Below are 26,459 nucleotides of genomic sequence, written 5' to 3' on the forward strand. Positions count from 1 at the left end.
ACTGGTTATAAATTGCCCATTGCTGACAACTGCATTTTTGCAAAACCCACAGACTAATAATTTACCTCCCTAATATGGACATGCCTCAACCAGCCCTATGCCTACAGTTTGGTAGACCTATTTTTCTGACACATGGCCAGCACACACACACAGAGACACACACACACACATACACAATGGAATTCATCACTGTGTCCTTTAAAAAAGAAAAAAGTATGACCATAATTGCTCTGAAACATTCACCCTGAGATATTTTACAGGGCACTACAATCTATTCCTCAACTCTTAGACTTTAGAGCTCTGCCTTTTCTGCCCAAGTCTACCACTGGCTCCTACCTATGTCATGAATGCTGCTAGCCCAGACTGAACTCTTATGTCATGAATGCTGCTAGCCCAGACTGAACTCTTATTTAAGTCGTGGTTCTCACCATAGACCAAGTGTATCATTTCTGTGGCTTTTAAAACAAACATACCACAGCCCCATCCTGGACCTACCCAATCACACAGTGCACATTTACCCAGCTCTGTAGGTGATCTTTATGTGTACTCCTAATAATGATATGATCATATTCCTCCTTCTGACCACTCTAGTTCTCCCTGTTCCCAGTAACTTTTTGTGGCACAGGTGCTTGTGGCTTTCCTGTCAGGTAAACTCCCTGCCCACATATGGGAACTGAACATATTAGACAATCATCCATAGACACACACTTTGTGTACCATAACCTACACATCTGACTTGAGTTTCTTCTGGAATCTGAAACCATTCTGTGCTCCAACCTCTACCCTTTCAAGTTCCCAAACACTTCTATCCTCACTGTTCAGTCCCACTCCAAGGTGGAGGTTCTGGCCTCTCTCCAGAGGCTCCAAACCACTGCAGATAGCCTCATCATGTCAAGTTTTATGCTAGTATGATTTTACCTGTTTTGGGGGTTGTTAGTAGGAAAAAATATGGTAATGAATATGAAACTGCATAAATTTAGGGTATGATTATTTATCAAGTTAGTTGAAATGGAAGTGAATTGACACTTGAATGTGGTTTAGAATAACATCTATGGCTTCTATTGTAATTCATTTCAGAATCTGGCATATATTCCTATATTTGTTATTAATGAAATGAGATATATCAAAAGGAATTGTATCAAATCCTCAATAAAATCTGACTGATGTCAGATGAAAGCCTTTCTATTGAATTTTACTTAAATAAAGATCTATGTTTTACTGACTTTGCTCAAAATTAATCAAGTTATCAAGGATATAAAATATTCCAAGCACAAATTAATACCTCATAAGAGAGGCAGTTAAAAAGGTAATCTGCATATATAATCAATAGAGAACACCCTAGGCAGTATTTTTATACTTTCAGAAGCATTCGAAGTAATTTTTACCTTCGTCCAGCATTTCCTAGGGTCTGAAGCGAAGCTTTTATTTCAAGGTACATTAAAGAAAATAACCTAAAAGTGAATAATTTTCTCAAATAATATGAAATACTGTATTCTTAATTCTCAATTCACCATGAGTTAATATATGAAACTACTGGAACATCCAATATCTAAGATTAGTGGTACTCTACTCTGTCTTGATGATTATAAAATCATTCCAAATTTGGGTTTCATATCACTGTCTCACAAACTAAAATAAGATGTACTTCATAGGAGACCTGGCACACTGCCTGTTCATGCACATTTGTGTGCATGTGTGTGTGTGAGAGAGACAGAGAGAAAGAGACAGAGACAGAGAGACAGAGACAGAAAGGAAGGTAAGAGGAAGAAAGAAAGAGTTGCTCAATATCCTTTTTGAGAAACTGTCCTTGATTCATTCTGGATCTCCATTTCTGAAGTCTCCCGTGCCACATAAAACTTTGTTAAACATATTTGTTATGCTTTCCTCTTGTTAATCTGCCTTTCATTATAGGAGTGTCAGCTTCAAACCTTGTGATAGGTAAGGAAGAGATATTACTTTCTCCCTCCTACAAATACAAACATCCCAATCAGACACACACTTCATGAGGACATTGAGTCACACCCATCCACACATGGTGTTACCATATTCCATTCAATTTCACATCACTTTCCTGCCAGTACTTTACAAAAACTCACAAGGTGCAACCCTTCTAACTACCAAGGACACTAAGAAGGCCCCCAACCTCCCTCTCTTTAATTTCCTCATTTTCTCTCAGCCTATTTTGCATTTTCCCTCTGTGTTCACCTTCCTTTTTCTCTCTTCATCTCTCTTTTGTTCTATTCCTCTTGCCTGTAGAGTGGTGGACTTGGGAGCCAGGTAGAGCACTGGGGGAGTGAAGACATCTGGTTCCACAAATAAATTTCCCATAAGGTAATGCTGTATTTATCATTGAATTCATTCATTTCTTGCCTATTTAATGTCTAAAACTGTGCTATCATTTTTATTAGAGTCGTGCTTTTTAATTAGATTACTATCTGGTTCTCTGTGTGTCAGAAAAGTTTCTGAGCACTATATTCCTAAACTCATTTTCTTATAAACCCTGTATTTTTAAAAGTACTGTTTTGCACAGCTCAGTGCTTTTTAGGAACTCATCTGTGCCTTCACAGCGGAAGTGACTGTACTCCTCCCAGAGTATTTTCTTCATATGCTTCTTCGGATACTTCCTATACTTTAGAAACTGCTCCAGATTTTTTTCATAAACTCCAACCAAAACAACATATTGCAACTGTAAATGTAGAAGCAGAAATGAGACTCTACTATCATCTATGAATAAGCCAGATATGAAAAAGATCTGTGAAAATGTACAATGCCACCATTCTCACTACAATTTTTTGTTTTATAATATATAATTATTTTTCCTAAAAATATGTTATACATGTTAAACTGCAATAAATTTATTATTGTTAATTTTTACTGCTATAAGAACACATGATATCTACTTTCTTAACATATTTTTTGGTGCACAGTGCAGTATTGTTAACTGCAGACATAATGTACAGCAGTTCTCTAGAACTTATCTTGCATAACTCAAATTGTATTTTTTTAAATCTATAATTCAATAATTATATATTGAATTAATATATCATAATGTATTATTTTAATATTTAAATATTTATTTTAGTCTGTTCAGGCTACTAAAACAAAAGTACCATAATCTGTGTGGCTTATTAACAACAGAAATTTATTTCTCACACTTCTAGAGTATAGGAAGTCCACCATAAAGCTCCAGCAGATTCAACATCTGGTGAAAGCTCGCTCTGGTTCACAGATGGCAACTTCTCTCTTTGTCCTTAAAGATGGAAGGGGCAAACCAGCTCTTTTATGCCTTTTTTATAAGATAACTAATCCCATTACTGAAGGCTCTGCCCTCATGACCTAATGACCTCCTAAAGACCCCAATCTGTTAATAGTATAACATTGGGGATTAGGTTTCTACAAATAAATTTTTGGGGTGTTACAAATATTCAGATGACAGTAATATTTTTACATTTCTCATTTAATCACTAGCAGGATAAACAGCGGTAGATATAACCACATAAAGAAAAGCTCTTTAGGGCCTTGGGTAATTTAAGAGTAAAAGGAGGTCCTGACATCTAACAGTTTAAGATCAGCAGGTTTAGAAAAGCACATATGTATGAGTCTTTTGATTATGAAAGACAATTTCCAGGTTGAAAGTATCTAAATAGTTCTATATGCAAAAACAATATGAAGATTTGTTTTCCAACTTATGAGGGAAAAGAAAAGTTAGTTCCTAAAGTTGGGGCATTATGGAGAGCTTTTCTTGAAATAAACAAGGAGCAGGAGCAGCATGGACAAAGATGAAATGTTGGGAAGAGGACTAGGAGAGGCTTGCAGAAAATGAGAGTTTTAGCTCACAGGTGTTGATGAGCAACTGCAGTGCCTCAAGATCCACTCCCCAAATTCCACCAAGACAGGAGAATTATATAGTTTCTGCCATAAAACGCAAAAAGACACAAACTATTTAATTGACTATTACAATCATGTTGCGCTCAGAAAGCTAAGGAGTTTGGGATCACTCTGGTAACATTAAAAAATTAGTATGCATCAGATATTTATCTTAGGTCACTGGCAACTCCTTCATTCCTTCCTTCTCCTATTTCAGATGTGAAACCAACCCACTTCCCAGATGACACCAAGGGTTCAAAACTGAGAGGAAAAGACAAAAGCCTTCATGTTTGCTTATGTATTTAAATGTTGATTCTACTTTGTTAATGGGCCCTGACCTTTCCTGGGTCAAAAAAAATAAAATAAAACAAGGCAGCAGGCCCTCTTTCTGCAAATGGAATTATTCTTGACTTACTTCCTTGTCCTTTATTCTTTCTGAAATGTATTTAGTTATAATTCTATATTAAACGTTGGAGGAAGCGTCTGACTCGTTTTAGAATTTGGGTTTTCAAGAGAACTGAAGTCAGCATGAAGAACTATTTTCTTTTCTGGACAGTCTAGGCCATTTTTGTTAAGGCTGTTCTTGTGACACCTCAAGATGAAGATGAGAGGATCATTCCTGTTGACAAATGTAAGTGGGCCCAGGTTATTTTCACCATCATCTCTTCTACCAAAGATCCTAATGAGGACACTGTGGAGAGAAACATCCAAATTGCTGTTCTCCTAGACAATAAGAAGAATATCTCTGATCCCGTCTCAAAGTTGAGAACCAAATTTGTGTACCATTTGTCGTACCTCTGTAAAAAATGTGATCCTACAGAAGTGGAACTGGATAATCAGAGTTCCTGCTACCCAGAGCAGTATCTGTGACAAAGACAGTGCTACAGAGATATGCCACACTGATGTCAGAAACGAGTGCTGTGCAACTATGGTCCCACTTACATATGGTGGTGAGACCAAAATGGTGAAGATAGGCTTGACCCCAGGTTCCTGCTATCCTGACTAATTTGTCATTGCTGACTGCACAATTCTTTATCTTGAGAGGCTCTCCATTTTGATCCAGAAAGTTAATATATTTACTACCAGTGAATATGAAACCTGGATTTTTTTAAGATGATGTAAAACTAACACCCCCTCCCCCCAAAAAATAATCGAAACAGTAACATTATTGTCTTTATTAGGTAATTACTTCTCAACTATATGGTCACACTGTATGTATCTGTCAATTATCATGCTTGCCTGAAGAGGAATGCTCCCTTAAGAAAACAGTTTCTAGCATTAAAAAAATAGACAAGGGGAGAAAATAAAACTCAAGGAGTAAAATCAGGAGGCATAACAAAATGTTGCCCTTTCTCTGCCTTTGCCTTGGAGAGCCAGAGCTTTTGAATTTTCCATACTATTCTCTCTTTAAAAAGTTTCACTATATAGAGAACATACATGTGTAAACATAGGTCAATTATATGTCTTCATTAGAAAAATAATAATTGAAAAACATGTTTTTGGGCCAGGCACGATGGCTCAATCCTATAATCCCAGCACTCTGGGAGGCTGAGGCAGGCAGATCACTGGAGGCCAGGAGCTTAAGACCAGTCTGGCCAACATGGCAAAACCTCATCTCTACTAAAAATACAAAAATAAGCCAGGCATGGTGGCACACACTTATGATCCCAGCTACTCAGAAGGCTGAGGCACAAGAATCGCTTGAACCCAGGGGGCAGAGTTTGCAGTGAGCCCAGATCCCGCCGCTACACTCCAGCCTGGGCAACGGAGAGAGATCCTGTCTCAAAAACAAAACAAACAAAAAAACAACAAAAAAGCATGTTTTGGAACTATTTACAAAAATAATTTAAAATGAAATCTCTACTGTTTATGAAACCCACTAGCTGAATAATTAAATGTATAATTGAGAAATGTATTTTGATATAACACTAGACTTGAAAGCAGATGATACATTTTCACCTTTTTTTGATAAACAGGTTAGTGTAAGAAATTCCCATTGGAAACCATCTATGTTGTAAATGAATCTAATGAAATATGTATTCCAAAATATTTATACTCTAGCACAATTTGAACAATTAACTAGACTCATAAGCATAGAAAAGAATAACACTTCTATGCAGATGCTCATAGTAAATAGAAATCAAGGAAATTATTTTCACATAGAACATTGGTCAAGTTGTGTAATTTCCATTTTGGAAGAGAGGACTAAGTATTGTTACAGAAAATTAAATTATCAATTTCAAACTCATTAATTAATATTAAATCATATTATATTTAAAGATGTTTTGAACCTGTTAGATTTTTAAAATACATAGTAAGTATTTTTAAAATATATTTAATTACGTTTACATTAAGAGGCAACATTTTTTCTGAAGGCACTGTGAGGGCAAAGGAGACACCTACTCTTTCTCCTTGTAGAAGACCATGAGAATAGAATAATAAACATACTCCCCATGTGGGTACACCTATTGTCTTTCCAGAATAGTCTATCAACTCAGCTTTACTCTTCTAAGAAACCATCGTCAAAATTATGTAGCACTCTGGCCGGGCGCGGTGGTTCACGCCTATAATCCCAGCACTCTGGGAGGCCAAGGCGGGTGGATCACGAGGTCAGGAGATCGAGACCATCCTGGCTAACATGTTGAAACCCCACCTCTACTAAAAATACAAAAAAAAAAAAAAAATTAGCCAGGCATGGTTGCGGGCGCCTGCAGTCACAGCTATTCTACTCGGGAGGCTGAGGAGGGAGAATGGCGTGAACCCGGGAGGCAGAGCTTGCAGTGAGCCGAGATCGCGCCACTGCTCTCCAGACTGAGCGACAGAGCCAGACTCCGTCTCAAAAAAAAAAAATAAAAATAAAATAAAATAAATAAATAAATAAAATAAAATAAAAACATTATGTAGCACTCCAGGGTCAGAGGGGAACTACAATCTCAGGAATACAGAATTCCCCTCCCCATGTGGAATAACGGTAATTCTAAGGTGTCTCTCTTGTTCCTTCCACATTCTTCTAACTCTGTAAATTCTATTTTCACGCAGAGCAGAGGTAGCTTGCACATCAATACGTAATTTCTTAGATTTGAAAAAAATACTATTATCCTTTTCGTAACCTACTGTCAACTTGTCTTACTTTATATTTTATTCCACATTTTGTTTTTCAAAAAATCAGACAGTAGCAGTTACTCCTTATTCCATTTTTGCAGTGAATAATTTACAATAATTATGATTAACTTCTTTGCTCAACGTTTCCTCTTGTTACAACATTAGGTAATATTCACCTTCCTCTTTTTTTACGCTATTTTGAAAATTGAGTTGGTAATCTTTCTTGTGTGTGGATAAGGCAGCTTTGGAATAGTGCGCTATAACAGCAGCTGGTCACTTTTTTTCTGCTTGGATATCAGTTGTTGAATATAATAGTTTTTTAAAAGTCAAATCACTAGTTTCATGACATTTACAAAGGGAAAAAAACTGTAATAGACACATATACAAAATGACCCACTGTAATACTAGGTGAACACAGATATATTTAATGAGATAAGATCTTTTCTTAATCCTTTATCAAAAGTCAGTGCACCATCATTTCAGTCATTGGTAGCCCTCTACTCCCACTCATCTCCCATTTTGACTCCAAAGATGTAAGGGAATTCTAGTCCCATGGTCTTCTACATGAATTATATAATCAATCATTCTACTAGTATATCACTTTCATCTTGAAAAACTAGGTAAGTTATTGAGATATCTACCAAATTGGTATTGTTTCTGAGGGGAAAATATATAAATAGATCTTTTCGCCCTAGGTTCAGAAATCAACAAATTATAAAAATAAGCAATGCTAGGCATAAGAAAAAAGAAAATACCCAAATTCATAGTAGTGGCATCTCTCTAAGTTGTTAAAATTAAATAATTCCCAGAACATAAAAGCAACCATAATCCCTGTCACTCTGATGTTTTATAAGAAGATAATTCTGGTGTGACTGCAGCTCCATTGGTAAAGAACACTGCTCTCCTTTTTGTTGTCATTATCATGGAAATGAATATTAGAACATTTCAACAGTAAACAAGACATACCCATTAGGTGAACCATGAAGTTCTGAACTATACTGTCATTTTGGTATTCAAACTAGAGGCAGATTCCAAACAGCAGGTATTTATCATTTTAAAAATCTCAAATGACAAGTAGTGCATAAATAGGTGTTGCTATTACTGTACCCAGGAAATCATGAGCATTGATGTGCAAGACTCCAGGATAATAAGCTTTTGAAAAAGTTGCTTCCATTCTGGATAGCATTCCTTTTATTAACTAGTACATTTTCAAATATGTTGTATAAAAATTAATCATTCTTTCCAGCATCTTTCTGAAGTTAGCTAGTAAACCTTCTTTGAATTTTAACAACAGGTTTTTTTCTTATTTTCTTCTTCCTGAAGGGGCCTAATATGAGAAAAGCCATTATGTTAAAATCCAAAAGAATAAAATCCTCTGACTCACCTCTGTGAACCTAAGCCCCAAACAGTTTCACCAGTTCTACAGGTATTAGTAACACTGAAGTTGAGGATGTGAGGGACTGTCAATATTTCCCAAAGTCTAGGAATTGAAAACAGTCAGTAGTTACTCTAACTAGCACTACAGATAACCTGTGTCACAAAGCATTTTTGCTTTCTTGGGTAACAAAATAAATCCTTTTGAATCAAGGGTAGTAATCACATTTCTTATTTAAAAAAGAGATAGTAAATATTACATGAGAACACCAAGCAAATTGAAAAAACATGTCCCAATTTGGATTAAAAATGTATTTTATTTTTAATTTTTGTGGGTACATAGTAGGTATATATATTTGTGGAGTATATAGAATATTTTGATACAAGTATACAATGTTTAATAATTACATCAGGGTAAATGGGGTATTCATCACTTCAAGCATTTACTATTGTGTTACAAACAATCCAAATATACTCTTTTAGTTATTTTTACATGTAAAGTTAAATTATTATTGAATATAGTCACCCTGTTGTGCTATCAAATACTAGATCTTAGTTATCCTGTTTTTTCTGCCCATCAGCAATCACTCCTTTCCCCTCACCCCCCACCACTTCTACCCTTTCCAGTCTCTAGTAACTGTCATTCTACTCTCTATCTCCATGAGTACAATTGTTTTAATTTTTAGCTCCCCAAAATAAGTGAGAACATGCAAAGTTTGTCTTTCTGTGTCTGGCTTACTTCACTTAACATCATGACCTCTAGTTCCATCCATGTTTTTGCAAATGACAGGATCTCCTTATTTTTATGGCTGAATAGTACTCCATTGTGTGTATATACAACATTTTCTTTATCTATTCATCTGTTGACAGTCATTTGTGTTGCCACCAAATTGTGCATTTTGCTGGCTATTGTGAATAGTGCTGCAGTAAACATGGGAGTTCAGATTTCTCTTTGATATACTGATTTCCTTTCTTTTGGATGTATACCTAGGAGTGTGATTGCTGAGTCATATGATAGCTCTATTTTTAGATTTTTGAGAGACCTTCAAACTGTTCTCCATAGGGATTGTACTAATTTACATTCCCACCAAGAGTGTATGAGGCTTCTCTTTTCTCCATATTGTTGACAGCATTTGTTATTACCTGTCTTCTGGATAAAAGCCATTTTAACTGGTGTGAGATAATACTTCATTGTAGTTTTGATTCACATTTCTCTAATGATCAATGAGGTTGAACATTTTTTATATACCTGTTTGCCATTTGTATGTCTTCTTTTGAGAAAAGTCTATTCAGATCTTTTACACATTTTTTAATCAGATTATTAGATACTATCCTATAGAGTTGTTCGAGCTCCTTATATAGTCTGGTTATTAATCCCTTGTCAGATAAGTAGTTTGCCAAGATTTTCTCCCATTCTGTGAGTTGTCTCTTCACTTTGTTGATTGTTTGCTGTGCAGAAACTTTTTAACTTGATGTGATCCCATTCATCCATTATTGCTTTGGTTGCCTGTGTTTGTGGCAAGATATTACTGCACGTTGTGCACATGTACCCTAAAACTTAAAGTATAATAATAAAAAAAAGAAAGAAAGAAACCCTTGCCCAAGTCAATGTCCTGAAGAGTTTCTCCAGTGTTTTCTGTTAGTAGTTTCATAGTTTGGGGACTTAGATGTCTTTAATTCATTTTGATTTGATTTTTCTATAGGGTGAGAGATAGAGATCTAGTTTCATTCTTCTGCATATGAATATCCAGTTTTACCAGCATTATTAATTAAAGAGACTGTCCTTTCCCCATTATATGTTTTTGTCACTTTCATCAAAAATGAATTCACTATAGATGTACAGATTTGTTTCCAGGTTCTCTATTCTATTCCATTGATCTGTGTATCTGTATTTATGCAAGTACCATGCTGTTTCAGTTACTATAGCTCTGTAGTATCATTTGAAGCTAGGTAATGTTATTCCTCCAGTCTTGTTCATTTTGCCCAGGATAGCTTTTGCTATTCTGGGTTTTTTGTGGTTCCATATACATTTTAGAATTTTTTTTCTTTTTCAGTGAAGAATGTCATTGGTATTTTGATAGAGATTGCATTAAATCTGTAGGTTGCAAGCCAGGCATGGGGACTCATGACTGTAATCTCAGCACTTTGGGAGGCCAAATTAGGAGGATTGCTTGAGCCCAGCAGTTTGAGACCAGCCTGGGCAACATGGCAAAACCCTACCTCTACAAAATATACAAAACAAAATTAACCAGCTGTGGGGGCACACACCAGTAGTCCCAGCTATTTGGGTGACTAAGGTGGGAGGATCACTTGAGCCCAGTAGGCAGGAGTTGCAAGGAGTCATGATCACACCATTACACTCCAGCCTGGGTGACAGAGTGAGACCCTGTCTAAAAAAAAAAAAAAAAAAAAAAAAATCTGCAGATTGCTTTAATATGGACATTTTAACAATACTGATTCTTCCAATCCATGAACATGGAATATCTTTTGATTTTTTGTTGTCCTCTTCAATTTTTTTCATCAACATTTTATAGTTTTCATTGAGAGATTTTTCATTTTTTTGGTTAATTCCTAGGTATATAATTTAATTTGTAGCTATTGTAAATTAAATTACTTTCTTGATTTCTTTTTCAAATTGTTCACTGTTGGCATAGAGAAATGCTACTCATTTCTGTATGTTGATTTTATATTCTGCTGAAACGTTACTGAATTTGTTTATCAGTTCTAATAGTTTTTGGTGAAGTCATTAGGTTTTTCCAAATATAAAATTATATCATCTACAAACAAGGATAATTTTACTTCTTCCTCTCCAATTTGGATGCATTTTATTTCATTCTCTTGTCTGGTTGCTCTGGCTAGGGCTTTCAGTTCTATGTTTAATAACAGTGATGAAAGTGGGCATCCTTGCCGTGTTCCAGATCTAAGAGGAAAGGCTTTCAGTTTTTCCCCATTCAGTATGATACTAGCCTGTGGGTCTGTCATATATGGCTTTCATTATTTTGAGGTATGTTCCTTCTATACCCAGTTTTTTGAGGGTTTTTAAATCATGAAGTTATGTTGAAATTTATGAAATAATTTCTCAGCATCAATTGAAATGATCATATGGTTTTTGTCCTTCATTCTGTTGATATGATGTATCACACTGATTGATTTGCATATGTTGAACCATCCTTGCAGTCCTGGGATGCATCCCTCTATTTGGACTTTAAGGATAAATTTCTATTTCTATATACAACAAACTGACTCACCTAATATTTGGGAATCTTGGAGCAAAAGAAAAATGGAGACTCATATGGCACACATCTACATTTTTTTTTTTATTATACTTTAAGTTCTAGGGTACATGGTGCACAATGTGCAGGTCTGATACATATGTATATATGTGCTATATTGGTGTGCTGCACACATTAACTCATCATTTACATTAAGTATATCTCCTAATGTTATCCTTCCCCCTTCCCCCACCCCACAACAGTCCCCAGTGTGTGATGTTCCCCACCCTGTGTCCAAGTGTTCTCATTGTTCAATTCCCACCTATGAGTGAGAACATGCGGCATTTGGTTTTCTGTCTTGGCAATAGTTTGCTCAGAATGATGGTTTCCAGCTTCATCCATATCCCTACAAAGGACATGAACTCATCCATTTTTATGGCTGCATAACATTCCATGCTGTATATGTGTCACATTTTCTTAATCCAGTCTATCATTGATGGACATTTGGGTTGATTCCAAGTCTTTGCTATTGTGAATAGTGCCACAATAAACATATGTGTGCATGTGTCTTTATAGCAGCATGATTTATAATCCTTTGGGTATATACCCAGTAATGGGATGGCTGGGTCAAACAGTATTTCTAGTTCTAGATCCTTAAGGAATTGCCACACTGTCTTCCACAATGGTTGAACTAGTTTACAGTCCCATCAATAGTGTAAAAGTGTTCCTATTTCTCCACATCCTCTCCAGCACCTGTTCTTTCCAGACTTTTTAATGATCGCCATTCTAACTGGTGTGAGATGGTATCTCATTGTGGTTTTGATTTGCATTTGTCTGATGGCAAGTGATGATGAGCATTTTTTAATGTGTCTGTTGGCTGCATAAATGTCTTCTTTTGAGAAGTGTCTTTTCATATCCTTTGTCCACTTTTTGATGGGGTTGTTTGTTTTTTTTTTTTGTAAAATTGTTTGAATTCTATGCAGATTCTAGATATAAGCCCTTTGTCAGATGGATAGATTGTAAAAATTTTCTCACATTCTGTAGGTTGCCTATTCCCTCTGATAGTAATTTGTTTTGCTGTGCAGAAGCTCTTTAGTTTAATTAGATCCCATTTGTCAATTTTGGCTTTTGTTGCCATTGCTTTTGGTGTTTTAGTCATGAAGTCCTTGCCCATGCCTATGTTCTGAATTGTATTGCCTAGGTTTTCTTCTAGGGTTTTTATGGTTTTAGGTCTAACATTTAAGTCTCTAATCCATCTTGAATTAATTTTTGTATAAAGGTGTAAGGAAGGGATCCAGTTTCAGTTTTCTACATATGGCTAACCAGTTTTCCCAGCACCATGTATTAAATAGGGAATCCTTTCCCCATTTCTTGTTTTTGTCAGATATGTCAAAAATCAGATGGTTGTAGATGTGTGGTATTATTTCTGAGGGTTGTATTCTGTTCCATTGGTCTCTATCTCTGTTTTCGTACCAGTACCATGCTGTTTTGGTTACTGTAGCCTTGTAGTATAGTTTGAAGTCAGGTAGTGTGATGCCTCCAGCTTTGTTCTTTTGGCTTAGGATTGTCTTGGCAATGTGGGCTCTTTTTTCATTCCATATGAAGTTTAAAGTAGTTTTTTCCAATTCTGTGAAGAAAGTCCATGGTAGTTTGATGGGGATAGCATTGAATCTATAAATTACTTTGGGCAGTATAACCATTTTCATTATATTGATTCTTCCTATCATGAGCTTGCAATATTCTTCCATTTGTTTGTGTCTTCTTTTATTTTGTTGAGCAGTGTTTTGTAGCTCTCCTTGAAGAGGTCCTTCACATCCCTTTTAAGTTGGATTCCTGGGTATTTTATTCTATTTGAAGCAATTGTGAATGGGAGTTCACTCGTGATTTGGCTCTCTGTTTGTCTGTTATTTGTGTATAGGAATGTTTGTGATTTTTGCACATTGATTTTGTATACTGAGACTTTCTGAGGTTGCTTATCAGCTTAAGAAGATTTTGGGCTGAGACGATGGGGTTTTCTAAATATACAATCATGTCATCTGCAAACAGGGACAATTTGACTTCCTCTTTTCCTAATTGAATACCCTTTATTTCTTTCTCCTGCCTGATTGCCCTGGCCAGAACTTCCTACACTATGTTGAATAGGAGTGGTGAGAGAGGGCATCCCTGTCTTGTGCCAGTTTTCAAAGGGAATGCTTCCAGGTTTTGCCCATTCAGTATGATATTGGCTGTGGGTTTGTCATAAATAGCTCTTACTATTTTGAGATACGTCCCATCAATACCTAGTTTATTGAGAGTTTTTACCATGAAGAGCTGTTGAATATTGTTGAAGACCTTTTCTGCATCTATTGAGATAATCATATGGTTTTTGTCTTGGTTCTGGTTATATGATGGATTACATTTAGTGATTTTTGTATGTTGAACCAGCCTTGCATCCCAGGGATGAAGCCGACTTGATCATGGTAGATAAGCTTTTTGATGTGCTGCTGGATTCAGTTTGCCAGTATTTTATTGAGGATCTTTTCATCTATGTTCATCAGGGATATTGGTCTAAAATTATCTTCTTTTGTGTGTCTCTGCCAGGCTTTCGTATCAGGTTGAAGCTGGCCTCATAAAATGAGTTAGGGAGGAATCTCTCTTTTTCTATTTATTGGAATAGTTTCAGAAGGAATGGTACCAGCTCCTCTTTGTACCTCTTGTAGAATTCGGTTGTGAATCCGTCTGCTCCTGAACTTTTTTTGGTTGGTAGGCTATTAATACTGCCTCAATTTCAGAGCCTGCTATTGGTCTATTCAGGGATTCAGATTCTTCCTGGTTTAGTCTTGGAAGGGTATATGTGTCCATGAATTTATCCATTTTTTCTAGATTTTCTAGTTTATTTGTATAGAGGCGTTTATAGTATTCTCTGATGGTAGTTTGTATTTCTGTGGGATTGGTGTTGATATCCCCTTTATCATTTTTCATTGCATCCATCTGATTCTTCTCTCTTTTCTTCTTTATTAGTCTTGCTAACGGTCTATCAATTTTGTTGACCTTTTCAAAAAACCAGCTCCTGGATTTGTTGATTTTTTGGAGGTTTGTTTTTGTTTTATTTATTTACTTATTTATTTATTTATTTATTTATTTACTGGTCTCTATCTCCTTCAGTTCTGCTCTGATCTTAGTTATTTCTTGCCTTCTGCTACCTTTTGAATGTGTTTGCTCTTGCTTCTCTAGTTCTTTTAATTGTGATGTTAGGGTGTCAATGTTAGATCTTTTCTGCTTTCTCTTGTGGGCATTTAGTGCTACAAATTTCCCTCTACACACTGCTTTAAATGTGTCCCACAGATTCTGGTATGTTGTGTCTTTGTTCTCACTGGTTTCAAAGAACATCTTTATTTCTGCCTTCATTTCAATATGTACCCAGTAGTCATCCAGGAGCAGATTGTTCAGTTTCCATATAGTTGAGTGGTTTTGAGTGAGTTTCTTAATCCTGAGTTCTAGTTTGATTGCACTGTGATCTGAGAGACAGTTTGTTATAATTTCTATTCTTTTACACTTGCTGAGAAATGCTTTACTTCCAACTATGTAGTCAATTTTGGAATAAGTGCAATGTGGTGCTGAGAAGAATGTACATTCTGCTGATTTGGGGTGGAGAGTTCTGTAGATGTCTATTAGGTCCACTTGATGCAGAGCTGGATTCAATTTCTGTATATCCCTGTTAAATTTCTGTCCTGTTGATCTGTCCAGTGTTGACAGTGGGATGTTAAAGTCTCCCATTATTATTGTGTAGTTGTCTCAGTCTCTTTGAGGGTCTCTAAGGACTTGCTTTATGAATCTGGGTGCTCCTGTATTGGGTGCATATATATTTAGGATAGTTAGCTCTTCTTGTTGAATTGATCCCTTTACCATTATGTAATGGCCTTGTCTCTTTTGATCTCTGTTGGTATAAAGCGTGTTTTATCAGAGACTAGGATTGCAAACACTGCTTTTTATTTTGCTTTCCATTTGCTTGATAGATCTTTCTCCATCCCTTTATTTTGAGCCTATGTGTGTCTCTGCACCTGAGATGGGCCTCCTGAATACAGCACACTGATGGGTCTTGACTTTTTATCCAATTTGCCAGTTTGTGTCTTTTAATTGGAGCACTTAGCCCATTTACATTTAAGGTTAATATTGTTATGTGTGAATTTGATCCTGTCATTATGATGTTAGCTGGTTATTTTGCCCATTAGTTGATGCAGTTTCTTCCTAGCATTGATTGTCTTTACAATTTGGCATGTTTTTTCAGTGGCTGGTACCAGTTGTTCCTTTCCATGTGTAGTGTTTCCTTCAGGAGCTCTTCTAAGGCAGGCCTGGTGGTGACAAAATCTCTCAGCATTTGCTTCTCTGTAAAGGATTTTATTTCTCCTTCACTTACGAAGCTTAGTTTGGCTGGATATGAAATTCTGGGTTAAAAATTCTTTAAGAAGGTTGAATATTGACCCCCACTCCCTTCTGGCTTGCAGAGTTTCTGCCAAGAGAGCCACTGTTAGTCTGATGGGCTTCCCTTTGTGGGTAACCTGACCTTTCTCTCTGGCTGCCCTTAACATATTTTCCTTCACTTCAACTTTGTTGAATTTGACAATTATGTTTCTTGGAGTTGCTCTTCTCAAGGAGTATCTTTGTGGCATTCTCTGTATTTCCTGGATTTCAATGTTGGCCTGCCTTGCTAGGTTGGGGAAGTTCTCCTGGATAATATCCTGAAGAATGTTTTCCAATTTGGTTCCATTCTCCCCGTCACTTTCAGGTGTACCAGTCAAACATATATTTGGTCTTTTCACATAATCACATATTTCTTGGAGTCTTTGTTCATTTCTTTTTACTTTTTTTTCTCTAAACTTCTCTTCTCACTTCATTTCATTCATTTGATCTTCAATCCCTGATACCGTTTCTTCCACTTGATCAAATTGGCTACTAAAGCTTGTGCATGCATCACATAGTTCTCATGCCATGGTTTTCAGCTCCATCTGGTGATTTAAGGTCTTCTCTACACTGTTTATTCTAGTTAGCCATTCCTCTAATCTTTTTTCAAGGTTTTTAGCTTCTTTGCGATGGGTTCAAACATCCTCCTTTAGCTCAGAGGAGTTTGTTATTACCAATCGTCTGAAGCTTTATTCTCTCAACTCGTCAAAGTCGTTTTTCATCCAGCTTTGTTCCGTTGCTGGTGAGGAGCTGTGTTCCTTTGGAGGAGAAGAAGCACTCTGATTTTTAGAATTTTCAGCTTTTCTGCTCTGGTTTCTCCCCATCTTTGTGGTTTTATCTACCTTTGGTCTTTGCTGATGGTGATGTACAGATGGGGTTTTGGTGTAGATGTCCTTTCTGTTTGTTAGCTTTCCTTCTAACAGTCAGGACCCTCAGCTGCAGGTCTGTTGGAGTTTGCTGGAGGTCCACTCCAGACCCTGTTTGCCTGGGTATCACCAGTGGAGGCTGCAGAACAGCAAATATTGCAGAATGGCAAATGTTGCTGCCTGATCCTTCCTCTGGAAGCTTCACCTCAGAGGGCACCTGGCTGTATGAGGTGTCAGTTGGCCTGTACTGGGAGGTGTCTCCCAGTTAGGTTACTCAGGGGTCAGGAACCCACTTGAGGTGGCAGTCTGGCCATTCTCAGATCTCAAACTCCATGCTGGGAAAACCACTACTCTCTTCAAAGCTGTCAAACAGGGATGTTTAGGTCTGCAGAAGTTTCTGCTGTCTTTTTTTAAACTCTGCCCTGCCCCCAGAGGTGGAGTCTACAGAGGCAGGCGGACCTCCTTGAGCTGTGGTGGGTTCCACCCAGTTCGAGCTTCCTGGCCACTTTGTTTACCTACTTAAGCCTCAGCAATGGTTATGCCCCTCCCCCAGCCTCACTGCCACCTTGCAGATTGATCTCAGACTGCTGTGCTAGTAGTGAGTGAGGCTCCATGGGTGTGGGACCCTCTGAGCCAGGTGTGGGATATAATCTCCTGGTGTGCCATTTGCTAAGACCATTGGAAAAGTGCAGTATTAGGGTGGGAGTGTCCTGATTTTCCAGGTACTGTCTGTCACGGCTTCCCTTGGCTGGGAAAGGGAATTCTCTGACCCTTTGTGCTTCCCGGGTGAGGTGATGCCCCACGCTGCTCCATGGGCTGCACCCACTGTCTGACAATCCCCAGTGAGATGAAGCCAGTACCTCAGTTGGAATTGCAGAAATCATCCATCTTCTGTGTTGCTCATGCGGGGAACAATAGACTGGAGCTGTTTCTATTCAGCCATCTTGGAACCATCCCCTCCTAAATATTTAAAGTTATAGGTGAAGCCAATAATCTCAAATAAAATACACTTCTGCCTTTACGGTTCTTGGAATCCTCAGAATGCCACCCAAAAATGTGGCAGTGTAGGAAAAGCCAGGCCCACATCAAGGTGCACTCAGCTCCTGTCCCTGGCTTTTTCTCTCTTCCTTGCATCTGGCTTCATTCTGCACCATGAGGATTCTCATGCCACAGATATGTCTATTCAAACCTACATAACTAAGCGCTAGCCACATCTCCCATTCTGCAACCAGCCACTCCAAAGCCACCTCTTGGGCCAAGAGATGTACTCATCATTTGTGCAGTTCTCATTTTGGACTATAAATCTTGCCTGAGACCAGACTCAAGGAAAAGACTCATGCAGATTCTGCAAGTAAGTTGAACATTGTTTGGGAAAGGCATCCCTTCCCTCATGTTCTGGGATCCCAAATATCCAAAACATGGTCTAGATAAAAAGATGTTGCAAATTTTGCATAGGCATGTTCTGTGGGACCCACAGACTCTCCATATAATGGAGAATATGATGGCAAATGGAGAACCAAAGCAAAGTAAGAACCCTTTTGTGTGAGTATAAGGGTAATACTGTAGATTAAAATAGTTTACTGATTTTCCAGAGAAACACTCTCTTTCTTTTTATTTTTTTCTCTAAACTTCTCTTCTCACTTCATTTCATTCATTTGATCTTCAATCACTGATACCCTTTCTTCCACTTGATCAAATCAGCTACTAAAGCTTGTGCATGCATCATGTAGTTCTCGTGCCATGGTTTTCAGCTCCATCAGGTCATTTTAAGGTCTTCTCTACACTGTTTATTCTAGTTAGCCATTCATCTAATCTTTTTTCAAGGTTTTTAGCTTCTTTGCAATGGGTTCGAACATCCTCCTTTAGCTCAGAGAAGTTTGTTATTACCAATCGTCTGAAGCCTTATTCTCTCAACTCGTCAAAGTCATTCTCCATCCAGCTTTGTTCCGTTTTTATGTATCTTCCCCCAGTCAAAGGACCAATGGCAAGTCCAAGATAAGAAAATTTAAATTTTAAAAGTCAGGGATGTTGGACCCAGAGAAAGAGATGGAAAATTATTAGCAACATCCATACAATAAGACACAGACACCACCCTTTTCTAACAGTGTAATTTATTACATTAGAACATGGAGGTCCCATCACTGTGTAGCTGTCCTCAAGGAGGTCTGCATGTCAATCCAAAGCATGCACTATGCTTGTTCAAATCTTCTTCACTTTGGATGCAATCTGTCCTACTAGAAAAAGTAACCATTTACAAGAGTTCTTAGCCAGTCCTCAGCACTAGGAATCCAGACTTCTTCAGAGGAATAAGCATTTGTTGATCTGGACAGTGGTACTACATAGGAAATTTTAAAAGTTGGAAAGAACAACCTATATAGGAAAGACTGGACTAAACTGGGCAAATGGAACTCTAATCACTCATACTGCAGGAAGAGGCAGAAAGGGAGTTTCTTAGGATTTTCCTGATTTAACAGCCTGCTCAGTGGCTGTTATGTCCACAATTTGTGGGTGTTCTCCACAGAAGTGGCACCAGACCTCATTCAAAAATGAAGTGTGCCTATAATGCTTAGTGCTCCTCTCTGTCATGACCCTCTGGCTTCTTTCATTGCTTGTCCTCAGATGGTTGGGACCCCCATTATAATTTCATCTGTCCACTTCCATAGCAGATGTAATCATCACCAGCACCTCAACGACAGATCTGGGGCAGTCTTGCTGCAGTAAAAGATTGCTAATTTCTGAAATCATTAAATGTAAGAAATGCAAATAACTTTAGCTGGCATCTAACCCAAATCCTTCATTTTACAGATGGACAAGATGAAGCCTAAAAATATAAGTGACATATGCTTGATTACATAGATTGGGACCTGAATCTAGGGAAGAGGAAAGGAAAATAAACAGAACTAGGTAATTGTAAACTACTAATATTCAATGGGTACTCTGATGGTTAATTTTAGATGTCTACTTGACTGGACTAAGAGGGACACAGATAGCTAGTAAAACATTTCTAGGTATACCTGTGAGGATGTTTCCAGAAGAGATTAGCATTTGAATCCATGGACTGAGTAAGGAAGATCCACCTTCAATGTAGGCAGACACTATCCAATTTGAGGGCCCAGATAGAACAAGAGGGCACAGGAAACGAGAATTCATTCTCTCCAGGAGTTGGGACATCATTCTTCTCCTGCCCTTGGACATGAGAACTCCAGATTCTCAGCCTTTGGAGCCTCGGACTTGCAGTAGCGCCCCCTAGGTTCTCAGGTCTTCAATCTTAGACTGAGTTACATCAGTGGCTTCCCTGGTTCTGAAGCCTTAAGACTTGGATTGAGCCACCCTATCAGCCTCCCTGGTTCTCCAGCTTGCAGACAACCTACTGCAGGACTTCTTAGCCTCTATAATCATGTGAGCCAATTTCCCTAATAAATCTCTCATCTGTCTATCTAATCTACCTATCTACCTATTATCTATCTGTCTATCTAATCTACCTATCTACCTATTATCTATCTATCTATTTATCTATCTATCTATCTATCTATCTGTCTGTCTGTCTATCTATCTATCTATCTATCTATTTATCTATCTAACATATTGGTTCTGAAAACTGATGTGAGAATTAAAAACTGAAACTGAGTCAAGTGCCTGGCACATTGTATGCATCCGAAAATTTGTTTTTAAGTTCTTGCTGTGCTACTATCTACCTTAATGACTTTGGGGGATGTTTCTCAAAATCTTTTGTTATATCTCCGTTTCATTATTTTGACAATGGATATGATAATAATGGCAATGACCTCAAAGAAAGCTTTGTGCTGGACCTAGTTATCATTAAAGAGTTAAGTTGCAGTGTCAGTCATGGACAAATCATAAAATACAAGTAGACTCGGGACATCTGTGACCTGACAGGGCTCATGTCTCACTTGCTAAACCCCCAGGTCAAGCTATGTCTTTATGAGGAATAAGGAGGGCATTGGGGTGCATATTCCTTAAGCATCAGACATTTTCAGTTTCCTTTTATCAGGTACCATAATAAGAATGTATCTGATACATATAATGCGCCAGGCACTTGACTCAGTTTCAGTTTTTAATTCTTACACCAGTCTTCTAAAATGAGTATTTCTTAACCCCTTTTACAGAAGAGTGAATGGAGGCTCAGATAAGCTAAGTGACTCCTAGATCACAGAGGAAGTGAAGGAAAGAGACAGGATTCAAGTCCAAGTTCTTTCCACCACACCAAGCTGCTTCTCGTATTTTATATATCTTTATGTGCCCTACAATATAAGTGGTACAAAAGGTGGGCATCTATTAACAATCTGTTCATTTTAAAATAGCCTGTAGCAAGGCAGAATGATAATGAAATGGAAAATTGGCTACTCTCTTTCTATTGTTAGTGCCATGATAAAGCTGGTGGCCATCAGAGTAGTTCTGTTCAGTTCACAATAATACGAATAACAACTCACTGTTCTAGTCACAAAGCACTTTTATAATCCCAAACTCAAATGCCTGTGAGGTCATTGCCATTATTATCATTTCCATCATCAAAATAATGAAATTGAGATACAACAAAAGATTTTGAGAAACATCTCCCAAAGTTATTAAGGTAGGTAGTAGTAGCATAGCAGTAAAAACAAGTTTTCTGACTATACCCCAAGCTTTTGATGAATCTGAATTTCTTTAAAAATTTGAAGGGCCTGTGAATACAGAGTAGTTTCTTACTAATGCAGTCAGTCAATGTACTTTTATTATTTGGAAAACAGTAGAGAATCACAACTCTTATCTACCTCAACTGTTTTTAAACATTCATAGAAATTTAATCTGTTAATAATTGAGTTTGGGATGCCTGGAGCACTTAGAAAAATGGACTATTTTAGTGTCACAGGTGAGACAAAGAACAGGCTGAGAAGCTCATGAATCGCTGCATTCCTCTTACTGATGACAGAAAAACAAGAAATTCAGTGCTGCTAAAATTGGGCTTCAGAATCATTTTCATGAAAACCCATACATCCCTGAATTTCCTGAAAGAATATCTTTAGATCATGATTGAAGTCAAGTATGATTCTTTCAAAAGTTTTCCTTTAAGTAATTTTATTAGTAAAATTATTGTTTTTATATATATAATATATATACACTATATGTATAGTACATAGTATAGTATATATACATACATATACTATGTATTTTGTTACTATATATATACACACACACCCCATATATATAGCGTGTGTATATTCTGATTCCCACCCATAATGTTTCTACAGATGTATCATTTGGCTTAGATGAAAGCGAGCAAGCAAAAAGATGAATCACTTCATCTAACTATCTCCTCCTTAAAAAATAATTCTTTAAAGTGCTAATAAATACTTCTTTAAAAAAAATATATATATATATATATATATATATGGAGAGAGAGAGAGAGAGATATGGGGAATAATATATTGAAGGAATCTGTTGTATTTATCTTATTAATGTGGAACGGTAAAAATTCTTTTAGTATATGATACTAGTGTAATAAAGTTACAAGACTGGGTCTTTTTTTAATACCAGAACTTGTGTTTCCAAATGAGTATTTGAAAATAGGGTAGAGTAGACATATACAAATGAAAAGTGAATGATGTTGTCAGCCCCCTGTAGACATTTTTATAATGCTGCCATTGTTGAAGCTTTTTAACTTCTTCCTTTAGAATTACTTTCAAAGTCAGTGGCATGTTCTTTTAAATGAAGGCAATGGTGGCAAACGCCCATTCTTTTGGCAGTCTTTTATTTTTGGAACAATAAAACACTCATTTGTTTCCAATTCTAGTAATTATTGGGAGACTATGGAGTTATATTTAGAAGTCAGTACTTCACAGCCAAAGAAATCTTAACTTGAGAGTTAAGAAAACTATAAGTCTTAAGATGAAAGCAATTCTAGACCTGACAGGTATGAGTTTTCCCCATTCAAGGGTGTTTTCAGGTTTGTTTGTTTGGTGGGGTAAGAGTGGTGAAGTGTGGAGGATTGTGTGTATTAGCAGCACATTCTTTCCATGGCCTTCTATTCCAACAGCAAAAACTATTTCAACTACATAGATATTTCCTGTTTTGATTTCTGTTGTCAGGATTATAGGTTAAAACGTACATATACTTCCCATTTACAATAATAAACTCAGAGAGGCACCAGATGAATTTTCTGAACCAAAGAGTTTCTCAATTTACATTTACTGAGTTCGTGCACCTAAAAACAACACAAGTCTCTGGTAAATCTTTCTTAAGACAAGACCTGTAATATTTTTATGTAATTATGAAGACTGTGCTAGTCTAAGCTGAGGAAAAAATAGCATCTCTAGTTATAATTTAGTTTCATTTGGAATTAAATCACCTATTCATCATAATTAGTATTAGTTAGATTATGCTGTATGTTAGAACCTTTATACATAAACAGAAACTTTTGCTGTGAAATGGTCTTAATGAATACAGAGCTTTCTTTTTATCTAAAATACAGAGCTTTCTTTTATCTAAAAGTTTCTGGGCTCCAAAATAAGGTTCTCTGTTAATGTGAGGATCTTCAGGGGGATCTGACTATATGCCCCAAGCTTTTGATGAATCTAAGTTTCTTTAAAAATTTGAAGGGCCTGTGAATACAGAGTAGTTTCTTACTAATGCAGTCAGTCAATATACATTTATTATTTGGAAAATGGCAGAATAAATTACTATATTACTGACTCTCAGTCCAGGGTAGAACTACTTAGCCTCTCTGTTATTGGTTCATGTAAGGATAGTTCTAGAATATGTTATTTTCATTCAACAGCATCAACCAATGGACCAACCATGAAGTTGAGTAATCTGAGACATAATTCCACAAGGATTTGAAACAAATAAAAATTTTAATGATAATAAAAATGAATGTAAGTATATTAAAAAGCAAAATTTTTAAATAATACTTTCCCTAATTTTAATATATTTCCACCTGCTGAACAAATTTTTCCACTTGATATTTCTTTAATTCAAATTATTTTGTATAAACCTAAGTTGAATTTATAGTTCATCTAGGAGTCTTAATGGAGCAAAAAGGCAAAAAATCACCAAATTGTTGATATTCCATGTCAGCAAAATGACTACCATTGCTATAGATTTTGTAGGGGAGAAATCTGGCATATTGATTATTTAGCATTACTTCAACTAGTGTTGTGTTGTGGTAGTGTTCCAGTAGGCAGACAACTAGAGCTAGACATGACCAGGAGCGAGAGCCCCTGAGAAAAAGGAGGTCTGGATAATCTCACACCCCAGAGATCACCCGAAACATGCATGCAGATACGAGCCAAGAGGAGGGGAAAAACCTATACAGGAAGCAGTGCTCCTTAAGATGCCCAGTAATCACTCATTCTACAGTTAAGATGTCAGAATGTCACTAGGTACATGCTGATAAAAGGGAAGAGTTCAAAGGAGAAAATTTGTCAGAGATTCGCAGGCACAGTAAGTATAGATTTGACCCGCTAAACAACCTTCCTGGGGGTGGCGGTAATGAGCAACGCAGCCATTAGATAAATTTGAGATCCAAACATCGAGCGCACGTGTGCACACCAACTAATAGTAAGGGAGGGTCCTACAAGCCTGGGGTAGGAACTAGGTGGGGAAAAGGCAGGGATTGAAGGCAGGAGCGGGAAAACTAGACAGAGAAAAAAGGCAGAGACTAAAGAAAGAGGAGCTAACTTCAAGAAAAAATCCAACAGCATCAAAACCCAACACAGAACTCTGGGGCTGCTGCTGGTTCACCCTCTTCTGGCAACCCGTTCGGCCTCACCTTTCAGTGTACCGTCTCTCTATCTATAAACTCTCTGCTCTCCATTTCCCTTCAGTAAAACTCTCTGTTATCTGAATTGTCACTCGGCCGAAATCTTTCTCCCCAGACAACTAAGAACCGTGGATTCCCTCACTACTTGGTAATGGGCACTTTCACAAGCTACTACTACTAACAGTACATTATTCACTATGTGCTATTAACAGCATATTATTCACTTTCACAAGCTACTACTACTAACAGCATGCTATTCACTGTGTTCAAAATGCTTTGTATGTATTAACACATTTAACACTCACAACACCCTGTAAGAAAGAACCATTCTTTTTCTTTTACAGATGAAGAAATAGAGGTACAGAGCGGTTAAGTAATAGGCAAAAATTGCATTTATGAAAAGACCAAAATGTTTCATTGAAAAGAAAATCTGTCAGACAAGGACAAAAATGAGCTATGTTTGCAATGAACAAGACAGCGATACTGGAGATAAACATTCCTTCAGCTGGATCAGGCTGCAGACCCTATGCTCCCTCTAAAATCTTGCAGTGGGTAAAAACAATACGTTTTTTACAAGTAAGCAAACTTCAGTTTATACTGGGAGACTATACAAATGCACATTACATGGAATAAGAACTTGAATGCACAAATGCACATTAAGGAAGTATATTATTTAGAGGTCAAAAGAATTAAGTATTTAACTGGAATTTTAATTAGAATTCTGAGGAAATAATCATTTTTACTGAAAGGAATTGAATAAATGTATTTATTGAAAACAAAGAAGGGAACTGCTCACCTTTTAATTAATTTACAACTCAGAACCAAAGTCTTGTGGGCTTTGAGTATGCTCATTTATTAAAAGAATTGTTAAGTGGTTCTAACTGATTGTATGTCATTCATTACACTACAACTTTCAACAATTTACTCAATTGCCAATATTAAGAATAGTTCACTTATTGTGGATAAAACTGGGTTATGAGATCAGAACGTATTTATCAAGTCTTAAAATTAATCCAAGGTATTCAATATTAAATTATAACTTGTATTACAAAACTACTTAGAGCAGTACTATGTTGAGCTTTATAGTTCTCTTTAATTAATGTTTAGATTTTTTAAGAAATGGTAATATTAGATTTTGTATAAATAATAGATGTCATAAACATCAACATTATTAATTTTTTATTGGTAGATTATTAACTGAAAATATTTTTAACAAAATTTTAACTTTCAATAAGAATTTAAGAAAGCAGCAGCTCAACCAAAGCTGAAATATTTAGGGGCAGTTTCTTAGAGGACAGAGAAGGTGAGGCGACAGAATAATGGGTAGTCATTAAACAAGCATGGGTGAGAAGAGGGAGAAATTCAAGTTAGATGCAGCTTAAAAAGACTAACGTTTTCTGTGACCAAGTATTTTCTGTAGTCTATTATTAGTCTAAAGTTTTGAATTCAAACTGTGCTGGTAGCAAGAGCAATTGTATTGTCATATTAGTTTTTCAAATAAATTTTATTGCATATATTTGAAGTTTACAACATGATGTTATGTGATACACATATGATTATATGTATATGTATATGGCTACTATAGTGAAGCATCTCACACACTTTTTTGTGTGACAAGAGCAGCTAAAAATCTATTTATTGAACGAAACCCCCAATAGAGTTCTATAACTATAATCCTCATGTTGTATTATTGCATTATTGATTAAGTTTTTCATTACATTTAGTCTGAGTAAACAGCAGGCTGATAATTTTTATTGTATGTTTTTGTGGTTAGTATTTTCATGTACTATTCACATAAAACATTGTGAATCAAGGAAAATGATAGTGCTATTTTATTCT

General features: G+C 36.7%; 1 pseudogene; it reads left to right on the plus strand.

Moving 5' to 3' along the window:
* Positions 1 to 750: 750 nt before the first annotated feature.
* On the plus strand, positions 751 to 5,430 carry LOC110743972 (annotated as a pseudogene).
* The last annotated feature ends 21,029 nt before the right edge of the window (positions 5,431 to 26,459 follow it).

The sequence above is a fragment of the Papio anubis genome, chromosome 8 (genome assembly GCF_008728515.1).
Source record: "Papio anubis isolate 15944 chromosome 8, Panubis1.0, whole genome shotgun sequence".
Classification (NCBI taxonomy): domain Eukaryota; kingdom Metazoa; phylum Chordata; class Mammalia; order Primates; family Cercopithecidae; genus Papio; species Papio anubis.